General features: G+C 40.4%; 1 long non-coding RNA gene across 1 annotated transcript in view; it reads left to right on the top strand.

Moving 5' to 3' along the window:
* Positions 1-18776, top strand: part of LOC108642138 — an 83373-nt gene that overhangs the window by 55424 nt on the left and 9173 nt on the right. Inside the window, exons 6-7 of the long non-coding RNA XR_003916401.1 lie at positions 15219-15319; positions 15399-15538. This is a non-coding gene — a long non-coding RNA (uncharacterized LOC108642138). The remainder of the gene's footprint in view (positions 1-15218; positions 15320-15398; positions 15539-18776) is intronic.

The raw sequence follows: 18776 nt of genomic DNA, 5'->3' as shown, positions 1-18776 counted from the left end.
ATAAAGACTTCTTTTTCCCGTGGTACATTACAAGTATTCCGATGGGGCAGCTCACAAAGACACCAATTTCTTTCTGTTCTTTATTAAGGGCGTTTAGTGCTTGCTAAGTTTCGAGTTGCCTGCCTTCCACCACTAAAGTTTCTCTTCAACTAAGCACAAATGTGGAACCCATCCTGCAGCCACTCCACTTTCGTGTGGAACCTCGAGCGTGGCAGCAACTGCAGCGATGTTTGCAGCCCAGAAACACAGCAGGGGAGTGGTGGCAAGGCTGGGACCAGGTCCCTGCCTCTGGTTCTCACTTCCCTCTCCTATTCCTTGGGACACAGAAGGAGTGACAGCTGTGTTGACTGAGGTGTGTCCTTGCTGTGGTGCCCATGAGGGGCTGCCAGCCGGGTGACACCGTGGGAGGAGAACAGAGAAGGGTAATTCCCTTGCAACTCAGAAAATGGCATTGGCATTATTTGCTCTGGCAGTCTCTGCTCTCCACCTTGGGAGTGATCTATGGCTTGTAAACTGATGCTTGTATCAATGTGCTTACGAGTTTGAGGGCTCTGAAGAGCTGTCACACATACCAGTTTTTGAGTGTTTATGAGGTTGTTTAGAAGTGATGTGTATTTGCAATAATCCAGTGACAGAGTGATATGCTGTGTACTCTAGGAGCAACTGGGCTGGGAAACTGGTGGAAGAGACATTTTAGATATAAGAAAACATCTTGAATTGATGCAGTAATGAGCCTAAAACCCACCACTCAAAAGTTTTGGAGATCTGGACTCTGCTGGTATGCCTTGGCTTTGAATTCTTCCTTTTTTTCTTGCTAATAAGCCAGGATTATGGTTGTGTGTTCCTTGCACTGAGAATTCTGAGAATTTTAGAGGGTGAGGGAAGCCCCAAAGCATGAGGAAAGTATAAGTATTGTACATACCTTTTTAAAAGGAGGAAAACAAGGGTTTATGAATTCATAAACCAGTCAGCCCAATCAATATGTCTGGAAATATGCTGGAACAAATCTAAAAAAAACCCAACTTTCTAACTATTCAGATGATAAGAAGGTTGTAAAAGATAGCATAACATTGAAGTGATTTGTTCTTAGCCAATCCATCTGATTTCTTTCTCTGAAAGAATAACTGGCCTGGGGAAAGGGGTAAGATGTTGATGAATTATCCTGATTTCAGCTTTTGGGTTTGTCACATGTAATGTCCTTGTGGAAAAAAAAAATCCAGCGGAGTGTGCACAGCTAAGGAACTTCACTGGGCACCATATTTTACATATCAAGAAGACATATTAAATTGAGTGGAGTGTGACAGGAAAATCTGAAATTTATAGAACATGATCTATGAGGAAAAGTTGTGGGAACTGATAAACCTACAGAGAAATCATCGTGATAGTCTTTCCAATATGAGAAAGTTACGCAAAGGCTGGTGCTTATTGTTCTCTCTCCACTTGGGGGAATTCAAAAGAAACCAATTTAATTTTCAGCCAAGATGCATTAGGATGACTGGAAGGAAAACTTTGTAACCACAAAGGGAATTGAGTAATGATGCAGACTTCATCAGAGCGTTTCCAGAACAGGGCAGACAGATGTTAAGGGGGGTCTGGCACTACTAACAATTCCAAGGCTGGGGAGGTCCTACTCTGGCCTAGGTTATTACCTGGGAAGAGCAACCCAAGAGGAAAGAGTAAAAGCTACTGCCAAGAGACTAAGAATGAACAGTGGTTTTATCAGATGGTGATAAATAGCTCTTTCTTAGAGAGGGAGATGATATTACTTCCTAAAAAAAAAATGAAGTTCAAAAATAAAGTTCTTTCATCGTGAATTGATGGTGATATATACACTTTAATATATATATGTAGGGAAACACAATGTAAAATGTTATAAAGACACAGCATACTTGTGATAGTCTATCACAGTCTGTTTATGTATTGTGATAATAACCCTGGCTTCTTATTTTAAACATCAGTTACACTGTGATCTAATAAAAGATTAGGGTTTTCTGAAGTAACTTTTACTGGATTTGCACACAGTTTTAGTTCACATACAAATTTTTGAAGGCCTCCTGAGAACTTATAATAATAGGACAGGAGAGAATGATGCAGAATTCATTTTAATTTGCTTGTCTTGGAATGCCCTTTGCTGTTTATATTGCAGATTTCAATATACATCTCAGAGGATCAGAGCAAGTATAAATATCTATACCAATTTAAAAATGTACCATTTTTAGAACCTGTCATATATTTTCTGGTAAGGCATGCTATTCATCATCTTCTGAGGACCATTTTTCTTAGAAATATGTAAAAGCATATATACAGCTAATGTACAGGATCCCAAAAGCTGTAGCTGGAAACATAAATTAAGCCCAAAGTGCTCAATTTTAAATGTACCTTGCTTTTCTGCAGCACTTGGCTGTCTGGATCTCAGAGTGCTTTCACATCTGAATGAGATGAGTTTCACAAAGTTCCAAAGAAGGTTATAGCTATTATTTGGTTTATGTCTATTATTTCATAACATCATCCTCCAGAGAAAATACTGGTATTAAGATTATTATCCACCTTGCTTCTGAAGCCCAAACAGAAAATCTGGTTATGTTAAACAGTTAAATATTGCCACTTCCATAAGCTAAAAAAAATAGGAAACCTCACCTAGTCCAAAACATCTCACTTTTTCTTTCATAAAAGCATTTGTTTACTTTTTTTATCCCCCATTTTGTGTGCCATAAAGGTCATCCGTGTTAAGTCTGTTGAGATCCTCAGCAGCCAAAATGTATTAGAGCTGCCACTAAGTTGATTAAATTGACTAAAAACATGTCAGAAATGGCTGGTAGGCCACTACCTCTGGGTTATTTTCTGCTATGCTACGGTTTTTAAATAGTTAAGAAAAGCAATTAGCATCAAGCAAGCATACGATACCATTTTGTTCTGTAATTCTACCTGTCACTTTTTTATTTCCCATTTCATTCTCATCTTTCTTCATAATTGGATGCAAAAATACTAAGCTGTAACTACTTGTGCAAAGAAAGATGAGAGGCAGACCCTGAACAGATCAGCGTGTGCGTTAGAAGCTGTGCATTATGAAAATCCAAAACCAGTTGGAAAGTGATGATTCAACCAATAATATTCAGTGTGATAAATGTCACAAACTGAGGAGCCAGAAAGCTGAGTTGTGTGGCTGAACTGCTCTGATAGTCACTGTTTTTCACAGACCAGTGCTTGCACATCTGTACTGGGAAGTGTCTGCTGAGGAAACAGCACCAGCCATGAAATACCCAGCAATGTCCCATCTATAACAATGAAGATTTGAAGACAAGGACACCTGACTGTGCATTTCATTCTTTTGCTTTATTAAGAACTTGAACAGAAACAAAAAGCAGGTGGACAGGGCAACTGATGTAACATCTCCTTTGGCAGAGATGGTGCTTCTGCTCAGCCCTCCCCTGCACTCACTGAGATGTCACTGTAGCTGGTGGTATTCAGGGATGGAGGCCAACAGGGAAGTCATTATTGCATCCAGAGAAAATAAATGTATGTGTCCTGTTACACAAGTTAGAGTCTCAGTTCCACCACTGCTTGGCAGTAGGTGCTATGTTTGGCACCACAAAGTCCATTGATTTTGGTGGAATAGCTGCTCTGAAAAATCTAACAAAATTAGAAGTGTTTGAGTTGAATCAATGGGATTTTGCACCCTCTCCCCCTTGTTCAGTGTGGCACTTGGGAGTTTCTTTCTGCATTTTCCATGACACCAGACTTGATGTTGCTTTTTCTTTCTGACTTGCAGTATCTCTGGATCATTTCTGCTTTACTTAGAGCACTGCATTTATTCTTTCCCATTTATCCCTAAACTTCACCTCTGCCAGAGAACTTCATGGGACTGAAGGAGGAGATGCTTTCCCACCATCAGGGTGGAAAGTGGTTTATCCCAAATCCATCTTTACCTTATCACAAACCTCTCTTCTGGGGTTTAAAGCAGTATCCACATGATAAGTCTGCACTTTGGGTGATAAGATTTCCTTCACTGTCTTTTCTTGCATTTTGAAATGTTTAAAGGAATAAAAAAAAAAATAATAAAAATAGCCAGTAATTTATGCCTACATCCAGATAGTCTGACCCTACAATTGCTCATGTATTTTTTGGAGGTGACTCACTTCTAGAATTTCTTTGACCCCTTAGCCAGAAGTCTAATAAAGGAGGGACAGACTGACATAGCCATAGGCACAGCTCAAGGTCAGTGTAATTAATATTATTTCATATGCAGCTTTTAATTTGAAGAACTTGAGGGGTAGAATCCCAGTTTATCCAAAGCACTCAAGTGTACGAAATCAGGAGGCAGCTGCCAGAGCTAAGGTTAAGAATGCACTTTAGTGTTTTTCTGAACTGGGGAACACTCTTTTCCCCTATTAATATAATGTTTTGCACAACCCAAACATGTAGGTCAAGAGGCCAGAAAATTAGCACCAGTTATAACACTCTTGTAAAGGTGGGGGGCGGGTGAAAACAAAACCTAAAACCATTCATAGGTTTTAAATGGTTTCCCTTCCCTCCATTCATGCAGTGATACAGAACAGCTGGTCATGAAACCTGGCTGCGTATTTGTTAAACGGGAACAGATTACTAAATCAAATTTGTTGACCAATTTTCAAGTATGTGGCCTTGAGATATTAAAAAAAAAAAAAAAAAAAAAAGGTTTGCATTGCCCCAAAAAGAGAAGGGGGTAACAGGCCAGTGATATGAACATTTCATGCTGGTGGGATTTGGCAGGGGGGGAGGGAATCTAATCGCTAACTTTCGCGTGAGTACCCAGCTAAAACCTCGGGGAATTTTATACAGTGCATGTTGTCAGTATTTTAATCATCCACAGCTGTCAAAACTCTTGTAACCCGCCTCTTCTATTTAAAATGTGTCTTCTAGGCATAAAATAATTAAAGGTGCAGGACCATAAGGTAGGCTCAGAGCCGCTGCAATGTGACAAAACTCCACATATGAAAGGCATTATTTCAGGAAGTTTTAAATATAAATTTTGTTTTGTCAGAAGGCTGCAGGGCACACATTTTCTATACTGTCAAGCTTGATAGTAACAATATTTATATTTCAAATAAAAAGATTAAATTGCAGTCTTATGTGTTTCTGGTTTTCACATAGTTTTTACCAGTGTATCATAGTGTTCCATATCAGTGTGTCATCGAAACTTTTTTTTTTGCTGACACCAGTTTTGCTTTATTGTAATATTAAGTCTTGTACTGTCAGTCCCTGAATTGAAATAATGAGGGCAGACAGTAGTTTAGTTGACTAGCCTGTATCTTCCCTTTCCTCACCCACCCTAAAAAAACCTGAAAACAACACAAATTAAAAATTAATTCATTGAAAAAGGCAATAGTAAAGAGGGAGGTTTGGAGCCTAGCAATATAAAATGGCTTTGTGTGTGTGTATGCTTGTGCAAGCTTGTGTTTGCTGTGTGTCTTCCTGATGTCCAAGAGCCCACCTTGCAGACTGGCCTTCATGTGCCCACCAAATGCCTGTGTGCTTCACAAAAGGATTAAAGCTTCGTGGGAGAATACAGATGGGAGAGGAGGGGAGGGCAGCGTAATTTCTGAATATTTTTATCTTTATTTGTTTGTTTTTAATATTAAAAGGACTAACTAATTAAAAGAATGAGTGTCTTGGCCGTTTTGAGCTGTCTGGTTGGCAAGGCTTTTGTGCCACTGCTTGTTAGCTGTTAGTTTTGAACTTTCAGCCAGTGCCCATGGGCCCCTCGTTCTTCATTGTTCAGAGCTTGCAGTCCCATGAGCTTGAGTCCCAGGGTTGGGCTGGTGCTGTCTGTGCAGCATCAGGGCTTGACAGAACAATGGGGAGAAATCTGAAGAGGGCTCATGTTGGAACTGCCAGTTGGAGTCACTGACCCAGCCAGCTGGGTCTGGGTCTGCTCCTTTTGGGTTGAAATGTGAATATTTCATCACAATCCTTCTGTGGCAGTTTGGAACTGTCAGAGACTTTCCTTGCTGATTCCCTGGGTTCTACCTCTGTGTGATGGTGAGGATTTTTCTCCCAGTGTCAGACAGCGCTGGTTGGTGTGTAACAGCTTCTCTGACCGTGGTGTGTTTGATGAACTGGGTTAGTCAGAAAAATTACTCAAAATTTGAGTGTTACAGAAACTCCTCCAGAATTGCTATCAGCTTAGGTGTGATATGGGCTTGATTCTTCTCTTTTTCTTGCTGCTCACTGGCACTTCTGTCACTTTAAGCCTTTAGTCTACCATTTGGCCAGTCATGATTTTATAATAATAAGATTTTTTACAATAGGAAGGTTTTTGAGTTTGGGTTTCTTTTAATCGCTACTGGTGTACCTTGACAAATATATCTTGTTTCCTTCCATAACCAGCCAAGAACTTTCTAGTCCATTGTAGAAATTAGTTAGAAAGATTCATGGATTGTATAAAGTATATGAGGTTAAAATGTCAGTGGAAAGATTGTGTTCACTAAAGAACAGACTTGCCTTTTCCATGCATACATCCATGTCTCTGCACACCAAGCTCCTAAATGCTTTGCAAAAGAGCCTGCAGGGTTAATCAAAATGGGAACAATTGGGGGAGATATTTAAAAGTAAAGTTGTGTACAAATGGAAGACTTTTGCACGTAACAGGGGACAACAGGTGGCATTACCCGTTCTGTACTCACAGTCTGATCTCGGTTAACATCCCCAACTCCTTTTTTTTTCCAGTTGGAACTGATGGATATACAAATCAGGCTATAGCAGCACACACATCTCAGATGAGGGAACCCTATTCCGATGGAAACATCTGGTTTCATTACACCAGGTAACACCTGCATAAAATTACATCTGTGTGGAAAGTCCTTTAACAGAATTTAGTAATTAAAGTGAGGCAATCTAATCAAAGAAAGGCATGGAGAAGGTGATACATGAAGTTTTGTTCTCTGCCATGTAAATAAACTGCATTAGTATATTGGGTCTCGAAAGAAACAGTTAACATCAACAGCTTGCAATTGAACAGATTTCATGTTAAAAACAGCCTTCCATACTATATCCCCAATATATATTCTGATCTTCCAAACAGATCTCCAGGGTGCTGTTTGGATTTATTGCACTTAATAGCATATTGTTTGGATGTACAATGTGTGGGTCCGGCTGAGTTTTACTAGGGTATTCTGTGGCTCAATTTCCTTTCAGTATGTGACTGTGTCCTTTTCAAATTTTGCTTTAAAGCCTTGTGCAGTCTTTTTTCTATGCCTTATCAACTGTTTGACCTTTTTTAAAAGGTCAAGGCTAACCTTGACCTGAGCATCAGCAAGGAGCTCCCTCAGTGCAGGGCCACAGAGCCTGAGGGCTCTGTGCTGGGGGATTTCTCTGTGTTTTGTCTCTGTGCACTGTGCTGTGTCTGAGCCTGGAACCAGCTCAAAGTGGAGTTTCTGGAATTGATTCTTGGTTCTCTTGTTGATTCTCAGGAAAGGAGATGGTTTCTCTGGCTTGGAGTAGGTTCTGTGTTAGCCCTACATAGTGTACAGGCACTTCTGGCTTTGTTTGCATGAGATTTTACCATCTGGCAGTGTCACCTGGAAGGCATAAATAAAGCCATTGTTTCACAGGTTCTATCAGGGGCTGCATATATTTTTCTTGTCAGAAAGTATAGGATAACAGATCCAGCAGAAATCACAAAAAAAATTGCTGCTACCGTTAGAAACCAATAACAGACAGCAAGGTTAACACTCCCAGCTTTAGGATGAGTTCCAGCAATTCTTCATGGAGCTGACTGACATTTTTTCCCATACTGTTTTTTCTCTGAAAGCTGACTTTTTGGCCAGAGTAAAAAAAAAAATAAAAAAATTACATGCAAAATTTTCATCTTGATAATAAATGCCCTTGCCAAAATTAATAAGTTTTCCAGACCTTCCCTGGAGAAAGAATAGTCCTTGGAGCAAAGCTGGAAGTCAAGGACTCGTCTTGGAAACTGGCCTTTTGGTAGAGTGTTTCCCTGCCTGCTTTTGAAACAGCACACTGCTAATCACCTGACCTTTGAACAAATGCAGCTGATTTGCTCGGGCTCTTTCATCCACCTTAATCCAGATGTGCCTTTTAAAGCCATGTTCCTCCTGTTGATCGATTGGTGTTCTCAGAATCCCTTTCTGTGCACGTGCCCTCGAGAGTGGGCCACAGAGCAGTGCAGGATTTGGGTGAGCTGGGAGGGAGAAACTCGGGAGCCGAAAGGTCACCTTGTCAGAAGAAGTCTCCTGTTTGAAAGGGGAATGTTTTAAACTGGTTGCCTGTGCTGGTTGCTGCTGCTGCTCCCTTTTGCTGCAAGCTGAGGACCAAACACATCTTTTCCTGTAAGCTGGGCTTAGAGGTGGGGACTAGAGCCAGGAGCAATGTATGATGTCTCTCTTGCACAAGTGCTTTCAACGTGAGGCCATTTAATGCTTCAGTCCCAGAGTCAAGTGAGTGCATGGAATTGTGGCCCCACAAAAATACCCCACAAAAATCTTTCCCTCCTTCTCCAGCATCTCTAAATACAGTTGAGATATTGTTTGCTTGCTGTTTACAAAGGCCAAAAAAAAAAAAAAAAGATAAGAAAAACAAAGGAGGCAGTAGCAGTAAACTTTCTGCAGAGCTTTAGCCTACCAAAGATTTAAAGGATTGACATTTGCATTACATTTTTCCCCCACCCAGTCCTCCTCATTAGCTGGATATCTTTATTCTCTAAATATTTACCACCTAAACCAAATTTACAGTTTAATTTGGTGCATAAAATCATTTATTGACTGATAAAGCTCATTACTAAGGCCTAGCCCAAGCTGTAGCCTGCCATGACAGTTTTAATTCTTGTAGCAGCAGGCTACTGCAAGAGAAAAACAATCCTGTCACGTTGACGGCAGGGGTCTAAATTATTCAAATACACTAAATCCTCCCAGAACAGTTCCCCTGCTCATAATTTGTCTTTTCTTGCCCACAATTAACTAGCAATATTCAAAGTTAACAATGCCAACTCTTTTGAAATCTCCAGGAAAATGGAAATATATACATACAGCAAATGTTTTTAGAGAGGAATACATTAAAAGACCAATGCTGGGAGACTTCTAGGGAATGTAATCAGTTAAATGGACCCACTGCTTTCTCTGGTTAGAGAAGAAATTTGATGGATATTTGTGTGTGTACAGATGGATTTGATGCTGAGTTCTGGTGGCAGGTGGTATAGATTCATGGCTACTTACTCCTGCCAATGGCCTCTTCCATGGCACTCCTGATAGCAGATGTTTGTCAGTTCTGTTGAACTCAGAGCATGAGTTTCCTCTTCCATCTCCTCTCTTCTAACAGAGTTTTTGCTGTCTTCATGATTATGAGTTATTGTAAATGATTGCAGTAGTAACTGTAACGTGCTGGGGCAAAACCATGTAATTTGCTATGAGAACAGTGAAGACTGAGAGATGCAAGTGGAGATTGCTGGGGTGGGTCATCTTGCAGAAGCTGAAGGTCTGAATCTGTCCCAGGTGAGACCCTCAGAGCTTCCTTCCCGAGTGAGCCCACTGAACTTAGACTGGCAGGTGGTCTTTATACAAATCTCCAGTTAGAGCAATTTACAAATTCAAGACAAACTGAGACTGTTCTGATCTGCTTTTATTGTTGACTCCCTGTCCATTTTGGTTTCAGTCCTCTGCGTATTGCAGAATAGGGACTTGATGTTTTCATAATTTGTGCTTTTTTACCAACTCTGTTAGGTGATGGACCCTCTCCTGCATCCACAAATAGCCACTGAACAAAGAGGGGTGTGAGATCACTCCAGTGATGATGATGAGGAACTATAATTGCCTGTAAGGGACAAACAGTTTCATTCCACAGAGGGCAATCCAATTCAGGTTTGTCCTTCCATGTGTGTGACAACCACAGCCCATATATCACAGTCAGTGATGGGCAATAATAAAGTCTTTAGCATTCAGGTGTCTCATATAAATATTGCTTCTACATAGCACTTTACACTCTTTCAGACCTGTAAGTCCATATTTCCCTTGTCCCATTCATTTTTCTCCCTTCAGTTTCTGTGGCAGTTCCAGGGCAGAATAGCTTCTTGTGCAGGCCTTCAAAGTGAAAATGATGGCTCCAATTTGTGACCAAATAGCTTTGACATTGTCTGTACGTTTGCTTGAGTTTATAAAAGACTTTGGTTTTCTTATTTAATCCTTTGATGTCAGAGCAGTCTGAAAAATCAGTAATTCTTTCTGGTGTGCCCTTAGTGACAATTTTAACTCTCCCATGAAATTCTCAGTTTTTAAACTCATAATGTGTCTTTTTATCCCTTCCGGTAGCACACAGAGCGCTTTAATGCTGTGAAATCTTAGATCTCTGAAAAAGTGCAGAAAGATAGGATGAAGTTAAAATATATGAAAAGAATATGGGAGACTGTGCGTTATTTGCTACTCATCTCTATCAGCATTTCACAAGATGTGGGCCATAGTTCCTCTGGTGATAATCTGCAAAATGACTGAAATTCCCCTTTATTTCCATTTCCTTCTAAAGGTATCTGTGTTTCTAGTCCAGTCCCTGGGTGGTGGTTGAGTGGGCAGTAGCAGCTGCTGGATTGATATGTCTTTATTTGATCTGATATCTATAGATATCAGCCTGTACGTGCTGCAGGAACAGAGGGTACTATAGAAGGTTATGTATATGCTTTCTGAGTAGCCACAATCTTTCCTATTCATACACCCATAACAGTGGAACTGGACTTTGGCTCTAAAAGCATGTGCTCTACTGCTGAAGATAAAAGGGAATTATCAGTAGGAGTGAGGCTCCTACCCAGCTGGGATTGGCAATGCTAGGACTGATCTCTGTGATATGTTCTTGTGTGTGTGCTCTGCCTACGTGCTGGGATTCAGCCTGGTGCCTGAGAGCAGTGAAGGTGACTGCTCATGGTGCTGCTTTGCCTCTGAAACCATAGGCAGAGTTAGATGTGCATTTGTACTACACGTTTCTTCCACACTTCCAGTGTCCTCTTCTGTTCTGCTGACATGCAGCCATTGCAGCTAAAGCCCTCCTTTGTTGTTCGAACACAACTGTTATGGATAATCCACAGCAAACTGGTTTTTTTCTTTTATAATGAAGATAATTTTAAAGCACCACCTTTCTCTCATAGGAGTTATCCATGTTCTTGGAATATTACTTAACACCCTCATCTGTTTACATTATTTATGTGCCATCTTTTTGATGGGTTTCCCATTTCATCTTTCTGGAATACACGTGGTGGCATCTATTTGCTCTTTAATAGTTTTATGGTAAAGAATGAGTAGACGTTAGGCATCTCTGAAACCAGGTACCCTGTTCCAAGTTTTATCAGAGGCCATTGTATGCAGGATTTCTGAGGTAGCCTTCTGGCTGAGAGTACTCCGGGATGGCTTGCAGGTAGAGCCTACTTTGAATTTCCCACCTCCTTAATTCCTCTTTCTGTAGAATCTCAGTCATTGCATTTCTTTCTGCTTCTACTATGTCAGACCCCAGGGCAGTCACCAGAGTGTTTAGTTTGTCTGCATGAAGAGAAGCATCTGTATCACTGCATCTGAGCACTTCACCTGTGCTGTGTCACCGGCCTCCACCGTGTTTGGAATCGATGGATCGGATGCTCCCTGGCGCGGATCAATGGGACCGCAGCAGGTTCAGTAGAGCTGTGCTGATTTGCACTGCCTTGAGACCTGGTGATGCAATCCCAGATCAGTCATTCTGAGCTCCCTTTGACCATCTGCCCCTGGTTGTTGTAGGCTGGAACGAAGCCGTGGGGAACTTGACCTGGGCTTGTTTATTCCAAACGTGCCCACAACTGCAATAAAACCTCGCTGCTCCGAACACGCTGTTCCAGCTCCTCTGTGTGTCTGAGGCTTGGAGACTGAAGCTGGTTAATTGTGGCAAATGTGGTTTTCTGGGACATCTAAGGGTTATGTCACTTTTCTAAAAATCTCTTTGATCTTGAATCAAAAGAAGGGGGTGGGTTTGTAACGTCATCTTAACTGTGTGGCTTTTACAAATTAAAAACCTACTTGAAATTGGTTATACAATATGTGCTTGTGTTTCTCTAAGACTGATGAGACCACCTTTGACTCTAAGCTGCTTTTTCTAGCAGATCATCAGGAAAACTCTGGTAATGAACAGTTAGGAGAAGCTAGAGGGAGCTTTTGAAATAAGAACTGTGCGTTTCTCTGTATTTTGCGAGCCAAGGCTTTAATTTACAATGAGCACAATAAGGGCAGAAATGAAACTGCTAGTGTGCCATCTCATGTCAGTAAGCAAAGTAGTAGAAAGAAATACATATTTATTCTGTCCTTGTCACTAAAATCATCACAGTTGTAAGTAATTAGTATCTAGAGTCTGAATCATATCCCACTGATTTGGCCAGAATCTTGGAAATTACTGACTTTTGATTAAACTGCCTGTGTCTTATTACCTTGCAGCTCTATAAGCATTTATAGAATCTCAGGACTTTTTTCTCAGTTGTTTGCACCTTACACACCCATTTCTCTGTGCTGTGAGCTGGGACTGTATGTTTGAGAAGGGCTTTAAATTAATGGAGCCTTTCTTATAGATCTGACAGACTTAACTACAGCAAATCCAAGCCTACTGAATACTGCTCTTGCCATATTTCTGTGTATATTCTTTTGTAGTAGTCCGTGGACTTCAAAATATCTCTGAAATAAAAGTGGAAAACTACTTGTCTAATTTATGCAATGGATTTTGCATTTTGTTTACTAATGGGTGAAATGTCTAAAATGGTTTTGTCTTTATCCAGTTTGAAAATCGGCTTTTTGTCATAATTTTGTGGTAGAAAAGACATTGATGAATTCCTGTTTTCTAGAAAGAAGTGTTGGATGTTTCAAGTACTTGGCTAAATCTATCAGAGTTTTGAAAAAGAAGAAAAATAAGCTTTCCTTGAACAGTAATACTTATCACTGCCCCCATTGTCTGGATTAAACCAAAGCAAAAACATTGGTGGTACCCAGATTTGTTTAATACTTTTTTTTTTTTTGTGAAAGAAATGAGATGTCTAATTGTATTTATTCAAATGATAGTATGCTAGTCTGTTCTAGGCATAACTGATCATCATCGTTTGTGGGTAAGCTACTTGCCAAAATACCTGCAAGACATTAAAATATAACCTTATTTTATTTGGTTTCCTTGTAGGTGCTCTATCCACAACCACTGTATATATTTAATTTATCTTAGTACATATACATGACAGAAAGATTGCCATTTTTCAAAGCAACCAGTTCTTTGGTACAACCAGTTTTTTGAGGGATAACTAAAAACAGTTCTAAGGGACTCTATTTTCCATGAGACAAACTCCTCCAACTTCTGAAAAAAAATCCATCTTTTCATCAGGACTCTGGATTAGCCACCCAGAATGACTAGTTGGTAATGGCAGATTTAAGCAGCTGGATTAAAAAAACAAAGTTCAGAAACCAATGGCAACCAGTATTCTTCTGGGCTCTTTGGCAAATGTGTTTGTTTTAATAGCTAAGCAGGAACCGTTTTGAACATCTGCCTGGTACTTTACTCCATTTGCTAATGTGGGAAAGTAGAAGACCTGGCTCTGCACCACTCCTAATGCCAAAAACCTCCTGATCTTCCACTGCTTGGGAGCTGTAGGCACAAAGTGGTGTTGAGATAAATGCCCCAGAGCAACTGCCATGATCTCATTTTGTCTCTATTCGTATGACATACACTTGTTGGCTCCTGAAACCCTATTTGACTCAAGGCTACTGTATACATCTCATTTCTTTTATCTGAGCTTTTAAAAGGCTCATCTGATAAGGTCTGAGTAGCTTATGTGCACAGCTACTTTACTAGACCTAAAGCTTAATTCTCTCTGTCCTAAATGGAACTTTTCTGCCGTTTCGTTCAAAAGCTACTTTGTGAGGAAGTTGGTCTTCTGTTCCTATTATTAAATACATGTGATTCTTTGGGGGCACATCACAGAGATTTGAGTTTTTCTTGTGTTGAATTCTGCTCTTGGATACAAATGTACAATTCCCAGAGTGATCTGCAGAGAATTAATCTGTCATTAGCAATATTGGGTGTAGTGCGTCTAATTCCCATGCACCACCCTGAAAATTTCCACCACCCCCACAAATGGAAAAGAAAAAGAGGACTATTCCACTTATTCTTTTTTATATGTAAATGAGACTTAAAATAATTGTTTGATAATGACATGGGGTTTTTTGTTGTTGTTTGGAAATATCTCTTGACAATAATTTATCCTGCAATTATTGTTGCTTAGTCCTATCCTTATAATTAAGGCCAAGAAAGTGTTGTTCATCACCTCATTAAATGCTTTCTCTTTCAGGATGCCTGACTCCCTTTAACACAGCCAAGAGCTGATAAAGCCACTTGTATGCAGAGCTGGCTGCCTGCAGATCTTTGATCTTTTTTCCCCCCTTCTTCAAGAATATGACTTTGTGAAGTAGTTGGTGCTGCAGTTTCAGTTTGTTGTTTTAAACAGTTCAGTTGCTATAAATACTCATTCACTTTGATTTTCAATTGCCCTTGTAAGACAATTGTTTTTTTGTTGCATTCCCACTGAATAGATAGCCTGCCTGCAGTTTCCTTTTTTTAAGTGTGATTAAAATATAACCCTCTTTTTAAGCTTTTCCACAGCTCACTTCTTCCTGAAAAGGGGAAATTTCAGCCCCAACCACTGCTAATGACTGAAGAATTCTTTGCACTTGTGTTACACATTTCCTTTGGTTTTAATGATGAGAAAAGGGGTGAGGGAAATGTCCTGACTGAGGCCGTGCAGGAAATCAGAAACATCTCCTGGACCTTTGTTAGTATTATTTGATGGAAATATCACTTCATTCTGCTGTACTTTTCCTCTTTTTTGCATTTTTTTTTGCATTGAAAGTACAGTGGTTCCACAAAATCTATTTCTAGAACCTTTTCTGTTTTCTGAGATATCAATGGCCATGCTCCTGTAGGGATTCATCCCCCTGTGAATACCTTTGTGCACCTTGAATCCTCTGTCATCACTGAGGTGCGGGGTTGTGAAAACCTTAGCCAAGGGTTGAAGAAGAGAAATTTTAGATATTTTTAAAACTTAAGTACCTTAAAGGTCCTTATGACCTTCCATCCCCAAAGGAAGCTCTCAGTTGTGTATCTCATATTGTAATTCACATCTTTCCAAGCTCTATCAGTTATATTTTCAATAGTATTATGCTTTGTGATAAAGGAGTTCTTTGCTCTTTCAGGGATAAAGATGAGGAACAAAACAACAACCTTCCTGAAACTCTGGAAGAAGGAGAGAATGGTGCATCCTCTTGCTGTTTCCTGCCATGCCTTGCTATTCCAGGTGTGTTCAGATTTCTTTTGTTTCATTCCTTGCATGGTGATTTTCATTCTGGAGCTCCTTTTTGTCTGTTTCTCCACAGCTTCTCCCAGATGGAGCAAAGACCTTTAGAAGTTTGAGGGACACACAAATGACAGAACCTGAATTAGGAAGAGGCTGCACCTTCCCAGTTGTGCCAACATGCCACTTGTGAACAGAGGCTTTGAACACATGCCACATAAGGTGTGTGTATATATAAATGGGTGTGGGGAACCAAGTGCCCTCCTCTGGGACATTTCCACTTCCAGACAGTTTAATAACAGAAGCTGAGATTCCTTCTTACACCTCTGCTCCAGCTTATCCCATGGTAAGATAAAGTAACAGCCAGTGAATTAATAAGCCCCTGGTGCTTCAAATACATTTTTTTATTTAGGAAATTCCTCTGTAGTACACTGGCAATCATTTATTGAGTACTATTCAATGCTTTGTATAACTTTCATCTGCATCATTAAAATTGCCTATCAATGACAAAGAATACAAAGCCAGCAGCACAGGTTTGGGATCATGAGTCATCCTTCAGTTTCCAAGGGGATTGTCACCCACTAAAGTTCACTTTCTGGTTCAGGGATTTTGACAAATTAGGGCCTAATAGCTGGGTGGAGCAGAGGGATTATTTTGGTAGCGATGAGTGCAGGTAGGGAAACTCCTGAAACCAAAAGGAACGGCAGACATTCCTGTGCTAGGCCACTTAACTGATTAAAATGACCCAATGATTCATTTAAATAAGAGTTTACTTGCTCAGGCTTGAAGTGCCTAGTAGTAGTTGATGTTGACTATTTGTTTAATCTAAGTGACTTTCAGTGTTAGCATGGGCATCTGTGTTTATACCTGAAAGACTGTTGTTTAAAATAAGAGTTTAAATTAAACACCATAACTTTCCTTCTTATGCAGAGGAGTCTCTGTGTAAAGAAGGCTTGAATGTTTCTTCTGCTTTAATAAAATGCAGACTTGGTGGCAGGGAATAAAATGAGATAGGGGTGAAGAGAAGAGAGGCCACTTTTTCTGTGCTGAACTGCCCTGCCATCAGCTGCCATTAATCCCAGGAGAGGTTTGTGTTCACAACCTCTCATGATGGTCCTGGTGTGTACTCTGCTGTACAATTAAGAGCAACAACTTCTGCATTCATGCAGCAGTTGAAGGTGTTCAAGGAGGAAAAGTCTACTGGGAATTATTGTTAAATGTGAAGTCCCCACTTGGACCAGGTGACTTCAGCAGTGTTGGTCCGGTCTTGTAGATGTCAGTGATCCACATGATGCCACTGTGCCTATTACAGTATCCTGTGTCCCAGATATTCCCTGAATAATGCCTTAGATTCTCAGGTTATCAGTTATGGGAAATTTCAAAATCTCTCTTAATCAGGATTAGTGCAGCTAAGGGCATATTTGCCAAGGTTCTGTTTTGAAGCGAGTTTACAAATATGGCTGAAGGCAAGATTAAGTCTCCATGGCAATCTGTGACTTCCATGGAAAATGCTATGGTGTAAAATGCATATGGTGTGTACAGACACTGATCTCTTATGAATCAATAGTTTCCCACCAACTTATTTTATTTAAACCATTGAAGATTAATTAAAGAGGTGAGGCTTTTAGTGTGATCACTGTGGACTGCACTGGAGCTAAAATTCTAGTGGCAAAATTCCTGAGCTAACTGGTTTGCACTTGCAAGTTAAATTTTAAAAAAACATTATGATGATTAATCCTGGCTAATTATTGTTGTCATGAACACTAAACCAAATGTGGGGCCTCCAGACTGTCTCATGTCAGGCTGCCTCATTGATTGTTTTGTTCCCTCCTTGAAATATGTTGTTCTGGGAACAGTAGCAGACTATAGCCTTCATGGCATGTCCTCAAGTGCTCCTGGAGTTAAACATCAATTTCTACTTAAATTTAGCAAAAAAAAAAAAGAAACAAAAGATCCAAAAAGAGAATAAACATAACCATGTAGGATTCCAAAGTCTGGATCCCATGGTGCTTGTGGCTTATGTAGTTTATGGCTTGTAGCATGCATGGGGGAGGAAGACAGATCATGGTGGAGGAAAACAGGTGAAATACTTCTTCCACCTCTCAGTGCTCAACCATTATTATCCACGTTCATCCTTCTGCTCTCAGAGCCATATACCTTAATTATATTTCTTCTGTGCAAAGAGAGCTGGGTAAGGCTCAGGCTGAAATCTGAGTTTGCTGTTCCTGCCTTGGTCAAAGGAGCTGATTCTGCAGTGGAGAACAAACCATTCCTTGAGCTGCAGAGATGTGACCCAAGAGCTCCAGAAAGAACAAATAAGCTTTCCTGTAATGCACAGACATTATCCTAGTGGACTAATTCTCTGTGATGACTTGAGACAATATTCCTTTATCATTTCCCTCTTTACCTGTCTCCTCCTCTTCCTCCTTCCTTTCTGGATGCCTTCTGACTCTCCCTCTGTAATTATGATGTCCTTACATGCATTTGGGGTCAGACATTTCTTCTGCTCAAACTCAGGTCCCTTCCATTTCACTTGTGTCACCAGTGCTGTGTATAGTTGGCCCAGGAACATGATCCTCTACACCTTCACAGCACTGCTGACACATATGCGTGAGAGTTTTGCTGTGATTAAAGTCAATTTAAAATTCAGGGAGAGAAGGAGGTGATGCACTATTCCCCCAGCTGTGTCTGGAGCAGGTAGTTCATTCTTGAGAGAGCCTTATGGCTGCAGGAGAGCTGTGTCTCCTGCGGGTGTTGGGTGTTGGTGTAATCAGGAGGGCGAAAATTGTATGTTAGGTGGTGGAATTTGATCTGCAACATGTAGGGGCAGATTGTAAATGTGGCACACCAAGGAGTAGGCCTGTCAGATTTGCATGTCAATATTCCATTGCTTGGGAAATGTGTAGGACATGGATTGAAATACAGCCTTGGGGAAACAGCAGTTTTGTCCAAAGAAAGGAAGAGATATTAATTTCATATAATTGCACAGATCTTTAGGAGGTGCAGCTCTGGAACAGGAACCAGTGTTTTCTTTGTCAGGTCCTGTCAGTGATGGCAAATCAGTCACAGTGCACAAACTTGAATTTCAGCTGGTAGATCCAGTCTCCATTGCACCTGTGCTGTTCCTTCAGTTCTCTAAATAGAACATGGCACGTTAGGTTTCTGTTTTTAAAGGCAAGCATAAAAGATGGGACACAAGTAAAAAGTAAAATTCAAGTATGAAACCCCAGTTTATAATAATAACTTATATGCATATGCTCTCCAAATTAAACATCTATATGTCCTCTGGGACACCAGCAAAGTAGGTAAACAGCAGAGGTATATGCCTGCTAGTTTTCCATTAGAAAAAACAGGTGGAAATTCAACCCTGTTACTTAACAGAGTGGCTGGTGCAGCAGGACATCTTTATTAGTCTGCTACAAATGGGAGCAGTGATGGGAACGGGGCAGAAAAATGCATT

The sequence above is a fragment of the Manacus vitellinus genome, unplaced genomic scaffold, assembly GCF_001715985.3.
Source record: "Manacus vitellinus isolate BGI_N305 unplaced genomic scaffold, ASM171598v3 scaffold_10_pilon, whole genome shotgun sequence".
NCBI classification, from domain to species: Eukaryota; Metazoa; Chordata; class Aves; order Passeriformes; family Pipridae; genus Manacus; species Manacus vitellinus.
Note: the sequence above shows the minus strand (reverse complement) of the source record. Positions and strands in the feature narration are given on the sequence as shown.